This window comes from Mus caroli, chromosome 18 (genome assembly GCF_900094665.2).
Source record: "Mus caroli chromosome 18, CAROLI_EIJ_v1.1, whole genome shotgun sequence".
Classification (NCBI taxonomy): domain Eukaryota; kingdom Metazoa; phylum Chordata; class Mammalia; order Rodentia; family Muridae; genus Mus; species Mus caroli.
In genome coordinates, this window is record NC_034587.1 from 26,315,492 (window position 1) to 26,328,056 (window position 12,565).

At 37.1% G+C, this 12,565-nt stretch overlaps 1 long non-coding RNA gene across 1 annotated transcript in view; it reads left to right on the forward strand.

Annotated features, from left to right (window-relative positions):
- The first annotated feature begins 5,453 nt into the window (after positions 1–5,453).
- LOC110284441 overlaps positions 5,454–12,565 on the forward strand; it is a 61,314-nt gene continuing 54,202 nt past the window's right edge. The window contains exon 1 of the long non-coding RNA XR_002376935.1: positions 5,454–5,503. This is a non-coding gene — a long non-coding RNA (uncharacterized LOC110284441). The remainder of the gene's footprint in view (positions 5,504–12,565) is intronic.

The following is a 12,565-nucleotide window of genomic DNA, read 5'->3' on the forward strand; positions in this document are numbered from 1 at the left end:
CATTCTATTTTTTTATTGTTATTTGTGAAGGAGGATGACATGTTTATTGTAATCCTTCTGCTTCCCTGCATTGCTAAAAGCTCATGCACCCTCTGTTTACTGTGAATCTTGATTGCATGAAGGACCATATTAAATAAATGGCATACACTCTTTTCCTTTATGTAAATGCACAATGTCTAATTATATGATATTGAGATTATAGGGTTCATCTCTTTCCTTTAACAGCACATGACTATACAATGAATTTGCTATAGCTGTAGTCTATGTCAAGAAACACTCCTTAGTCACCTGAGAGGATGTGAAGGTTGTGCATGCCAGTCATATACTTTAGACCTCCTTAGAAGAATCACTACCTTCATACACAGATTCACTACTCATGATTATAGCTTTCCTATTGAAATTAGGTAAATGAGAGGTATAAAATGCATAGATAAACAGATGAAAGATAAATAGATGATAGATATATTGATAATAGATACATAAAAGGATACATAGTTGATAGATATGAATGGCAGATGGATAACAGACAAATGACAGACAGAAAATGAGTGATAGGCCGGGCGTGGTGGCGCACGCCTTTAATCCCAGCACTCGGGAGGCAGAGGCAGGCGGATTTCTGAGTTCGAGGCCAGCCTGGTCTACAAAGTGAGTTCCAGGACAGCCAGGGCTATACAGAGAAACCCTGTCTTGAAAAACCAAAAAAAAAAAAAAAAAATGAGTGATAGACAGATGATATAAATAGATTTGTGGCAGATAATAGATTTTGATTATTACAAATATATGTATGATTGTAGATAGATACCTGATAGATAATATAGAGATAATTGGTAGATAGGTGATGAAAAATGATAAACATATGGTTGAATGTTAGATAGTTGACAACTGAGAGAAACATGTGGGGTTTTATATTGGGCTGCTTTTGTACATGAGTGTATTTTGGTTTGAATCTTGCACATGAACCACATAATTCTACATCATTATTGCATTACAAATGTCAGAGACCAGAGGTTTATCTAGTGTCTAGGTCATTACTTTAGTTGGGATTAGGAATAAAGTGTTACATTTGGCTTTGTCATTAATTGACCTATGTCAAAAAGCAGCTTTAATATGTGAATTTAAAACTGCAATTCCAATACAAAGGCTGCATTAATAAAACTTTTATGTTTGAATCAAAGAATATCAGTTATTAAGCTCTCATAAGCAATGGATAAATCAAGCTCTCTCCTCACTCTCATTCACTCTGTCTTTCTAGAAGGTATAGAATAATAATCACATTATTATATTTTTAAATTCTATGGTTATGTTAAAAGAAATCAGTCCAATGGTCAAAATATGGGGCAACTTTGGTTTAAGAATATGCTTTAGTGGAATTCTCTAGAGGAGTTATAAATTACTAAAAGGACATAATTTGTATCAGTAAGGAAAATTGCTCATTCAGTTTTGAAAGTCTGTGTAGGAAATCACAATAGTATGCTATGAAATAAGGTATATTAAATATATGCACAATAAGTGCTTGGGAATCTTGAGAGTATCTGCTGGTTTCCATATTTTGAAAAAGCCACACTGACTTTTTGTTCTGCTTTGTAAAAAATACTCTCTGGTTTTTTAATAAAATCTTTCCCAGATTCAGTCACCTCAGATTGTAATGGATTTGCAGGATGCAGGAGCCAAGACTCTGTCTTCATATTTAAGTCTAGCCTCAAACTCACACTCTGAACTGTTCATGATTCCTTTGAAATCTGGCATTTCCATTCCACAGCCAAGCTTGGAAATGTATATCCAGACAGATAACTGCTTAAAGAGGCATTGGCATGAGTGGTTTGTAAACAAAAAAAAAGTTCCTCCATCATGGTTAATCTTGTAATATTCATTTTCTTTGATATTTTATACCTGAGAAAGAAGGAAGGAAAGACAAAGAATGTGGTTGTCCTTTGAGCTATGTTGACCATTTTCTTCCTTTCAGTACTAATTTATTTCAACTGAAAAGTTCCCAGCTGTGTTGACAAAGAAATAGTCTGAGAAAAAAGCCTTACATCTGCTCCTGTAGAGTGGTTCCCATCAAGCTACTGAGTCACAGCTGCCACAGCTGCCAAGTACTTGTTCTCCTGTGAACTTCAAGACTGGCTGTGCACAGTCTAATGTGGATGAAGGATTGTGGGGCAATGGGCTATGCACAAACAGCCTGGTCTCCAGATGAGCTTAGGTCTTATACCCAGGTGGGACCCAGTGGGTGATAATTTCCACCTACGTGGGACAGAAGACATTCGATCATGTCTCCTGGACCCCTAGCTCCTATCAAAGTTACAGCCCCCACAGCCCCCACAGGAGAGGCTTGTGGTTATCAGTCACATAAACATTGTCCCAAGCTTCTGGCATTCTGGCTAGACTCCTCCTCACAGTTACCAGCAACAGCAAGATAGACCACTATAAGAGGGGCTGCTTGGCCCCACCTCTCTCTCTTTAAGCTTTTACCTCTCTTACTCTCTAGCCTTCCTTCTCTCTCTCTCCCCTCTTTTCTCCATGTGGCCATGGCCAGCCTCTCCTTCTCTCTTTCTATCTTCTCTCTTTCCCCCTGCCTTTCTACAATAAAGTTCTAAAACCATAGACTGTCTCTGATTATGGAGGCACACTATGCTTGAAGAATGGGATAGGCTTTCTCTTAATGAGCTGCATCTGACCTCCCGCCAGAAGGCCTTCCTACACTGCAGCCATGGACCGGACTAAGGACTCTTGCCTATGTGGGAATCACCCAGCGTCCCCTTCTCCCCCTGCCCTCTCTTCCCTTATCTCCAGGGCCGAGTGCTGCCCTGGAGCCCCTATTCTGTTCTCCGCTCCTCCGTATCCAGCATGGGATGCAGGAGGCTGAGAACCTGGTACCTGGGGCTGCCCCTTATCCACCACCTGCAGTGTGGGGTCAGTGGCTTAACACAGCCAGATGCCCACTTGGGGCTGCGTGGAAAGCATGCTCAGTCCTCCCTCATCTGCCTGCCCAGATCACTGGAACTCTTGAGGGTCGTGGGCTCTATCCCACTCCCCTCTTTCCAACACCCCCCGCCTCCCCCGCTCCCCGCAAAGGACAACCTTGGGGGTTTTACAGGAAGAAGGGTGGCCTGCAGGCTTGAAGTGAGATCATCCTACATTGAGCATCCTCCTTTAGAATGGGTTCAGGGGAGGGTCAGACTACAACAATTTGGATAATGTTTTTTGTCCAAGAACCAGAACTGCTAGAAATGAAAGTCTTTCCTCTTTGAGAACATATAATAATAATAAAAAAAATAAATTGTCACAAGGATTTTTAATATCACTCCCTCTCATTGTGATGACCATGTTGTTCTTCACCATAATGCAAAAGATCTGTTAATATGCTGTTACCTGTACTGGCACTCCTCAGGGAATTCAGTCCCTCCTACTTAACTTTAGTTTCCATATTCATCTATCTTTTAATGCTTTATGACATATATCAAACAATTCCTAAATCCATTATTATTTAATACATGATTAGAATCTGAAAACATGAAATGGAGAAATAGTGTGTAATGTGTCCCTCAGATTCTTAGAAGGGTTAGGGAAAGAGAGAGTAGATCTGAAACATAGATTAGAAAGTATAGCAACATGATAGCACCTGTTTCATGTTTATAAAAGGAACACTCAATGGTAACAGGAATGGGATAGGGAATGTTGATCTGTGCCATGGACTGAGAGACAGAAACAGAGTTAGGGAAATCCTCTTTTTATTAAAGAATGTTTGAGATATTTCTGAGAAATAGGTAGAGGGTCGGTGAGATCTCCTCTTAGTCTGATATAGAAAATAGGCAAAATGAAATGCCCATGGAGATATGATAATACTTAGAGAGAGATGGAGATAGGGCAGTCCTGTTTGCTAAAGAATTGGCATGTCCTCAGTGGATATGTGGCCAGAGATAAAGTTGTGAGGTTGGAGAATATAAACCGCTTAGGTATTTTGGGGCTATATGCCCAAAAATCTGTATATACTGGACAAAAAGAGAAGTTCTCATACTCGCTGTGTACTGGCTAGTCTGTGTCAACTTGACACAGCTGGAGTTATCACAGAGAAAGGAGCTTCAGTTGAGGAAATGCCTCCATGAGATCCACCTGTAAGGCATTTTCTCAATTAGTAATCAAGGGGGAAAGGCCACTTGTGGGTGGGACCATCTCTGGGCTGGTAGTCTTGGGTTTTATAAGAGAGAAGGCTAAGCAAGCCAGAGGGAGCAGACCAGTAAAGAACATCCCTCCATGGCCCCTGCATCAGCTCCTGCTTTCTGACCTGCTTGAGTTCCAGTCCTGACTTCCTTTGGTGATGAACATCAGTATGGAAGTGTAAGTTGAATAAACCCTTTCCTCCCCAACTTGCTTCTTGGTCATGATGTTTGTGCAGGAATAGAAACCCTGACTAAGACATCCTTATAACAGTGGACATGACTGATTAGATGTATTTCCAGAAACCTTGTTGGTTGCCATGTAGAGAACCATGTGCTGGGCAAGCACAAATCTCCATTGTTTGAGTGTTTTGCTTGTTTATTTGTTTGGGGGGTGTACTTTTTACCAATCTACTCAAAATTACTTTTAACGTTCTATGGATTAGTAGAGTATATAAGGTTGACAAATATAGTTGTATGTTATTTTTGTTTTTTTATTTTTTGTGAAAGTTTTAAAATATATTTGAGGTTATAATTATAATTCTCCCTCACCTTCTCTCACTCCAAATCATTTCATATATCCATACCCACTCTCTCTCAAATTTCTGGCTTTCTTTTTCAATTGATTGGCATTAAACACACACACACACACACACACACATGTGTATATACTTATATATTCCTTAATACATTGTTCTCAGTCCATATATTACTGGTATGCATGCTTTCAAGGTTGACTACTTGGCACTAGACAACCAATTGCTGTTCCTTGGGGAAAGCCACCTCTTCTGCTCCCAGCTTTCTTCAGCTGCCTATAATACATTGTGAAGGGATTTTTGCTATCCATTTTGACATGGGCCCCCCACATTGTGCCTTTTCAACTAATGTGTTCCAGTCCTGACTTCCTTTGGTGATGAACATCAGTATGGAAGTGTAAGTTGAATAAACCCTTTCCTACCAGTCAGCTAGTGAGATTATAGCTTATATGAGTATAGTTTTTGATACTACTGGGAGAAATAATCTCCTTGCAAACCCCCTGATCCTCTGGATCTTACATCTTCCACCCCATCTTCTACGGTATTCTCTGAGAGTTTTATAGAGGTACCATTTGCACTGGGATCTACAAGACTACATTTTCATGGGTTGTGAGTTTTTTTGGGGGGAGCAGCTAAATTCTATTTCAAAGAGAATTTTCCTAGAAAAGTGTCATCACATGCTTATTTATGACATCACATGTCACATGTTAATGACAAATGTTCATAGATTGTTTTTAGGGATTATAAGGTTTAATAAATTATTGATTGTGGATTCCCCTCCAATATCAATGACTTCAGTAGCACTCAGTGGTAAGATGTATGTTTCAGAGTAACTAGTATAGAGTTTTTCAAATGTTCTAATACTCATAGAAAATGATTACTGATTGAGATAATGGACATATAAGTTATACTGACTTTCTGATAACAATTTAGAATTGTGTGTTGAAATACTATACTATATTTAATATGTATTATACAAAATTGCATACAAAGCTGAAATAAATGAAAAACACAAAGGAAATTCATTAAGGTCATACAATTTCATGATCAATAAAATTTAAAGTCTTTCACGATGCCGGGGCCTAGCAAACACAGGAGTGGATGTTCACAGTCAGCTATTGGATGTATCACAGGGCTCCCAATGGAGAAGCTAGAGAAAGTACCCAAGGAGCTAAAGGGATCTGCAACCCTATTGTTGGAACAACATGATGTACTAACCAGAACCCCGGAGCTCTTGTCTCTAGCTGCATATGTATCGAAAGATGGCCTAGTCGGCCATCAATGGAAAGAGAGGCCCATTGGACTTGCAAACTTTATATGCCCCAATATAGGGGAATGCCAGGGCCAAAAGAATGGGAATGGGTGGGTAGGGAAGTGGGGGGCGCTATGGGGGACTTTTGGGATAGCATTGGAAATGTAATTGAGGAAAATATGTAATAAAAATATTAAAAATCAAAAAAAAAATTTAAAGTCTTTCAATAGCCAGCTCAGTCCATAGAAAAATTTTTGTGTGTGGCCACAAGCTATGAAATAAATGAACTTTTCATATTGTACTGTATGAAGTTATATTATTGGTAAGCTTTAAACAGACTCAGAGCTACCTACTTTCCCTTTCCTCAAAGTGGGTCTCACTGTATACGGGACTGCCAGGTATAAGCTAGTTGAGTCTCCAGGGGGCCTGTGACAATTACCTTATCTCTGCCAAATGGGATAAACCCTAGTGTCAAGTTCTGAAACTTGTTATGAGAAAAAAAAAGATACTAATATAAATTAATATCTGTTACTTGATTATTGTGGAAACAAAGTAGATAAGACAAATTGAAAATGAGTAAGTCAATTAACATGAGTAAATAATACATCTATTTAACACACAAATGATATAGACTTTTAGGTAGTTCAAATTGGAATTTATATTCTAAAGTGCACTTTCTAACTCATGTTTCCCAGAACACAACAGTTTCACCTCTCTGTTCATATCAGAGAGTGGATAAGCTAAGGTGATAACTTCATGGTCAAATCATAAGATTTGAATCAAAAAATTTATTTAAAAAAATGAACAATTAAAAGTTCATACAGAAAATATAACATTTTCCATTTTTTCTCCCATTGCGGGAAAAAAACAAAAAACAAAACAAAACTAAACAAAACAAAAAACCAAACAAACACTTTTAAGGCATCCTTGTGTAGAACATAGCATGAACACAGAAGGTTTGATATAAAAAACTGCAAAGGGACGTTGCTAACAGGATGCTCACCATTTGGAGTCCTCAACAAAGGCAGCATCATTGTCCTTACCTCAGATTTTCAAAGAAGAAGAAAAAACATGGCTGATAGAGAAGCATGAAATCCAGATAGTAACACAAAAAGACAAATATCTGAAAGCCCTAGTTAATTTGTGGGCCTTGTCACCTGTCACCATTAGTAATATCATTAAAATCCTATTAGTATCCAAATAAAACATCTAGAAGTAACACAACTGAAAAAGGCCCAGAATATGTGCAAAATTCTTAGCAACGTGTTAGAAAAATATGGCGCTTGGTGCAAGGAATTAGAGTTTGCACTTTGAAATCTTGCTGTAAAAATACCTAAATTTACAATAGTCCCCTCAGGTTATCCATCATGAAGGAGGCTGTGGGGCTTGCCAGCTAGCTAAAATAAAATTGAGAAACATTAAATGGGAAAACAAATAATTGATGATTACTTGTTGATGAGTGTGGTGATGACGATGATGTTAAAATGGATAAATAATTTACGTTAAAGGGGGGAAAGTGGGTAAATAATTTATGTTAAAGGGGAAAAAGAAGAGTTTAGCAACTTAGCCCCTACAACAGTCATCTAAAATCCTTCCAAGTAATTACTAGTAAGAAAAACTTTCTAAATCCATAGTAATAAGTTCATAGAAGTGATTTTGAACTTATCACTGCAGAAAGACAGGAACACACACACACACACACACACACACACAAACACACACACACACACACAGAGAGAGAGAGAGAGAGAGAGAGAGAGAGAGAGAGAGAGATCATATTAGCCATTTAAAAATAAATCCAAAAGCTTTACAGAAGGAGGATCCAGGGAAAAAGGAGAAGCAAGCATACCCAAGGGGAGTAGTTGGTAGGAGATTATCAAACAGGGCTGAAATCAATAAGTTAGAAACAAAGAGAATAATAGAAAGAATCAAGGAAATCAAGAGCTGGTTCTTTGAAAACTTCAACAAGATAAACAAATCCTTAGCCTAACCTCCTAAGAGGCAAAGGCACAGTATCCACNGAGAGAGAGAGAGAGAGAGAGAGAGAGAGAGAGAGAGTGATTCTGAGACATACAGGTAGAAGTAGATAGAAACAGAAATAAATAGACAAAGGGAAAAAGGAGAAGCAAGTGATAGTACAGACTCATTCAAATTTTTATAACAATGTCTTGAAGAAATTGTGAGAAAAATGTGAAGACATTAAAGAATGAAAGTTCCAAGCTGATGAGAAATAGAAACTAAGGAAAGACATTGATTACTGTATAATGCACAGCATATTTTAATATTGATGATAACTGCTACTATATTCCAAGAATAAAAGCACAGTTCCCTTGCATTTTAACCCAGAACCTGCCCAGCTTACTTCATTCCTTATAAGTTTCTAACCCCCAACACTTATTTTGAAGTCACAGCTTCAGTTGTAAAGACAAAGTCAAGCAAGGGTCTTTGCAGTCTCCTTGAAGTTTGTGCACAGTGTGTGTTTGCCTGGCTCAGAAAGCCTGGCTGCACAGCAGCTCGCAGCTGTGCTGGTCTGAGCACCTCTGAGATCTCCACCTTCAAACACATTCATCCAATGATTCCCATTTTATCTTTTTTTAAATAAAGGTTTTTAGAATCGTAAAAAACAAATACATCATGTGTTTGGGGATTGTTTCCTTCATTTTCCTTTTGGCTGGCTCACGCTGTGATAGTAGAATCATTCTTTATCCAAAGCGCCGGCACGCTGGTGCCATCAAACAGTGATGATTTTTGCCTTATTGCATTTAGCAGCACTTCGGCGTTATGGCTGCATACGTCCTCGGGGAACAGAAGGGGACTGAAAAAATAGAACCAAACAAAATAAAGACAGAAAGAAATAATCATCAGAGAACATCCTCAGGGAACACAGAAAAGCTAAGCCAAAGAAAACAAGGCTTAAGCTGTCCTGAAACCGGTGTGAACCTGTTATGGGGAAAATATGTGTTTGATAGAATTTAAATTATTTAGGAGGTTGGAAAGGGGCTGTGTTCATCTTCTACTTTCACACAAAAACTGTGTGCAAATTATTTTATTTATCTCTTTGTCTTATTATGTACTGTTGTACCTTTAAATCTTACTTGCCTTCTTCAACTTAAATCCAGGTAACTAAAGTTGCTCCTGCTTGCCTTTCTTATTTATCTTGCTCCATATTACTTTATTCTAAGTATCAGAAGGACATAAAAAAGATATTGCAGAGTCCCACAAAACAAGGGCAGTCATTACATTTTTTATACTGAGTTCATCTTTGCAATACCAAGGAACATTGGATCATGCGTTTTCTGGTTCTTCATTTTGTTGAGACACCAAAAAAGATGGGTATAATTGAAGGATTTGTTTCTTTTAAGTAACAGAATACAAAATGACCTTCACTTTTCCAATTAGATTATTCTGAAAAGGAACAAAGGCATGGTTGTAAGAAGAGAAAGGAAAGGGGGGAGAGGAATGTTTCATCACATAGACCAATATGAGTTATCTCACCAAGAGGAAACAAATGGTTATTTTATGTCTACACTGGGCATTTGGCCTTTTGTACTTCTTCTGGTCAAAATATAGAGACATTTTTATGATGTAGAAATGACTGGATTCAAGTCATTTCTTTGTTCATATTGAAATTTCTTTTCTTTTTATCATAATTTTTATAAAATACATTCTGGACATAGTTTCCTCTTTTTTCATCTCCTCCAGGATGCTCCCAACTTCCCCAGGCATCTAACTTTCATGCCATTTTAATAGATAGAATAGCAGAGGTGCCCATTCAACAAATAGGACAAACTGAGTATTTTCTCTTGAGTTATTGAGAGAAATAAGTGAAATAGTTATTATTCTCTCTTACTTGCATTCTCTTTCTCCTTTAACTTGCAGCAAGGAGCAGGCATAGCTCTACCTGTTTCCATTAATTTTGTCAAAACGGAAGGACCATACTCCCAACCTGTGAGACTAAAATGTGTAGCAATATTTCTTAGCAGAGAGTTCAAGCCAACTGTGAATTACCACCATAGCTGTAACTTATTATTGTGAATCTAAGTGTTGTGGTCTGCTGCAAATATGGACTTAGAAACCAAACAGAAATAAATCTCTTCCCATCAGAGAGAGCTAAATATGGAGACACCCATTGGAGAAATTGGTTTTAGTATTCTGTTTTATTTATGTCTACCACAATAGAATATGTCTCAGCAGAGCCAAGATATCCTTGTGGTCTATTTCTATTTATTAGTTGGTTACTTTAAAATGATTCAGCCCTCTTAAAAGATTACAATGTATTATAAGATAGCTAACAATGAAATTCAAAATATGCAATTAAACAATTTGACCAAGAATAATGCAAAGTCTTAGACTAAAATGATGAGGAAGCTCACCAGTACAATGGGGTTCTTTCTAGATAATGTTTCTTGGTTTATTTGACTTATATGAGCTGTTCACAGCATCTCTATAAATGAGTTATAATAAGAAACCTTAATACAGGGATCCTGATTCTATGTTCCAATAGCTAACCTCATCTGTAGATTGCTAGCTGCAATTTGTGAAACTATTTTATAAAAGATGTGATTTACCTCAACATTTCACACTTAATTCTGAAACATTCAAGCATGGGCTCAGTCTCTAAGATGCCTCAATGTTTAAGAGATCTTGTTTGTCTTGCAAATGACCCAGTTTGAGTTTGATTTGCCTGCATCCTTATCAGGTGGCTTAAAACTGCCAGTAACTCCAGTTCAAGGGTTATTCAATACCCTCTTCTGGCTTAGTGTATCCCTGTAATATATATTACAGGGATACACTAAGCCAGAAAGATACACACACACACACACACACACACACACACACACACACACACACACACATATATATATATATATATATATATATATATATATATACCATAAATTCTCAAAAAGTAATAAAATATTGAAAGACAAGTGTTGCTTCTAAGGCAGGAAACATTTTACTTCACATTAAAGTGATCAGTAAATAAAACTCAATATTTTAACAATAAGCATCTTGGAATTTCTTATTTAAAGGATTATTTTATAAAATGTCTAAAATGTTATATTTGTGAAGCAATTGAATCAAAAGTTATTAATAGCTAGTCTTTATGATTACCCTACAGATTCAATGATTAATAGGTCTGTTGCTTGATACAATACACAAGCTGGCCCTGTTAGTTTTACAGATGATCAAATAAAGGAACATGGAAAACATATATACATTATGTTATATCTTGTATCCCTAAATATTTCTATTCTTTTAGTGGATCTTGTCCATTAAAGATATTTAAAGTGTTAAAGATATTTACTAAAGACAATGGCAGCCTCTAAATATTTAAAATGTTCTGTACAATTGTTGTCTGGGGCTAATAATTATGAAAACACTTTGCTACATATAGACCTTGTTCAACTCCAAGGGCTGATATTTTGGTTTTATTAGTCTATCATTAGTCAATGGCTATTGTAGCAAATTATCACATCATGAGAGTTGAGTCATTATACCTAAGTCTTGATTCAGTTGCTATACCACATGACTCTGAAGCTATCATGGGGCTAAAATAACTGTCAGTGGGGTTTTACTCCTCTGGAGACCCTAGAGTAGAAACCACTCACATCCCTTTACTGTTCTGGGGATTTCCTCCATTCCTCGGTTGGTGAACCCCTTTCTCTCTCCAGAGCAGCAAAGGTTACTGGATGCTCATGCTGCATGTTCATTTTTTAAGGCTGGCTGTGATATCATTTAGCATTTCTACATTTGCAAGGTGATATCTCTATCTCAACTTGATGAAGATAATTCAATTTAATTCTATCTTCCTTTGATTGTTTATTCTGTGTAATATTTTTAAAAGGACAAGGCCTATCGAGCATAGAACAGTTACAATCTAGGAAGAACATTATTCTGCCTAATCATGTAGCCTTATATAGGATGTATGTGGTCTGAGAAGTCCCTACCCTCTTGAGAAACAATACACTGAGGAAACTGAAGGGGTCTAGATGACCTAGCACAACCATGAGTCATGAGATATGTGGTAAAGAGACCTGAAAAAAATCCAGGAGGTTACTGTATTCTATGATTTGCTAATGTTATAGAGAATTACCACATTAATCATTGCAAAGGATGAGGGTTAAGATCAAGGGAGGTTGAACAAAAAGGGATTGCTATCACTTAGATCTTTCTAAAATTACTGTTGTTAGAAGACAAGACGTTTTAATCCATGGCTTTTCCATATTGCATAGCTTATATGTTCTGTAATCATGGAAAAGGTGCTACCCACTCTCCATGAGTAGATATAGCACAGGTGAAAAAGTGCTCATCTGATCAATTAGTGAAAGTAGGTGGATTACCAATAATGTTAAAACTGACTCAATAGTGAATATGTAACCTAAAGTACATGAACACATGTCTTGTGTATTGTTATAATATGTATAAGAATATTATTAAAAATCAATGGCCTTTCTCTACACAAAGAATAAACAGGCTGAGAAAGAAATTAGGGAAACAACACCCTTCTCAATAGTCACAAATAATATTAAATATCTTGGCGTGACTCTAACTAAGGAAGTGAAAGATCTGTATAATAAAAACTTCAAGTCTCTGAAGAAAGAAATTATAGAAGATCT